Source organism: Theobroma cacao, chromosome 10, assembly GCF_000208745.1.
Source record: "Theobroma cacao cultivar B97-61/B2 chromosome 10, Criollo_cocoa_genome_V2, whole genome shotgun sequence".
Lineage (NCBI taxonomy): Eukaryota > Viridiplantae > Streptophyta > Magnoliopsida > Malvales > Malvaceae > Theobroma > Theobroma cacao.
Window position 1 is genome coordinate 7,894,096 of NC_030859.1, and position 1,418 is coordinate 7,895,513.

Sequence of the window (1,418 nt, forward strand, 5' to 3'; positions counted from 1 at the left end):
AGTATTCTAAAGTGGGATTTATTGATTGTTGACAAGTGTTATAGGATGAGATGAATTTGAAAATATTGACTTTACCTATTAAATGTGATGAGCACAAGAGGATATAAATGGTTATGGAAATTTTGACGTAAGCTTGGAGAGAAACCAAACGGTTGAGAATGATTAGTTATCTACATGCATAAAATTCTTCTTGAGGAAAATCATAAATCCACAATTGAAGACCAACGAAGATTGAATCCCATCATGAAAGAACTGATCAAGGAAAAAATATTAAGTTGTTCGATGCTAGAATAATTTATCCTATTTTCGATATCTCATGGGTAAGTCTAGTTCAATGTGCTTTTAAGAAAAGGAGGATGATGGTGGCCTCCAATGACAATAATGAGCTTATTCCAACAACAATTGTGACTAGATGGAGAGTTTGTATGGATTATTGCAAGCTTAACAAAGCTACAAGGAAAGATCACTTCCCTTGTCCATTCATTAATCAAATGTTAGACTGATTGGCTGGTAAGGAATATTATTGTTTTCTATATGGTAATTCTAGTTTTAATCAAATTGCTCTTACCCTTGAAGATCAAGAAAAGACTACCTGTACATGTCTTTATGGCACATTTACTTTTAGAAGAATGCCATTTGGATTATGTAATGCATCTGCCACCTTTTAGAGATGTATGATGGCCATATTCACAAACATGGTGGAGCAATGTTTGGAGGTATTTATGGATAATTTTTCTATTTTGGAAATAATTTTGATGATTGTCTTATGAATCTTGCTAGGGTACTCAATAGATGTGAAGAAACAAATTAGTGCTCAATTGGGAAAAATGTCACTTCATGGTGCAAGAAGGTATTGTCCCTTGGCACAATATCTCTAGTAGCAGCATTGAGGTAGACAAAGTGAAGATTGAAACAATTGAGAAGCTACCACTAATAAATGTCAAAGGTATTATAAGTTTTCTAGGTTGTGTTGGTTTTTATTAAAGATTTATCCAAGACTTTTCAAAAATTTCTAAATTGCTTTGCAATTTATTGGAAAAAGACATGACATTTAATTTTGATAATGCTTATCTTGTTGCTTTTGATGAATTGAAGAAAAGATAAATTTCTACACCTATTATAATTAGTCCTATTGGACTCTCCTTTTGAAACTAACGTGTGATATGAGTGATTGTGCGATGGGAGCTATTTTGGGACAAAGGAAGAATACAATCTTTCATTCCATCTATTATATTAGCAAGACTTTGAATGAGGCACATAAAAATTATACCATAATAAAAAAAGAGCTTTTGACTGTAGTTTTTATTTTTGACAAATTTTGTTCCTATCTAGTGGGGACAAAGCTGATGGTGTACACTAACCATTCAACGATCAAATATTTGATTGCCAAAAAGGATGCTAAGCCAAGATTGATACGG

The 1,418-nt window shown here is 32.5% G+C and overlaps 1 pseudogene; it reads left to right on the plus strand.

Moving 5' to 3' along the window:
* LOC108663607 lies at positions 360–1,104 on the plus strand (annotated as a pseudogene).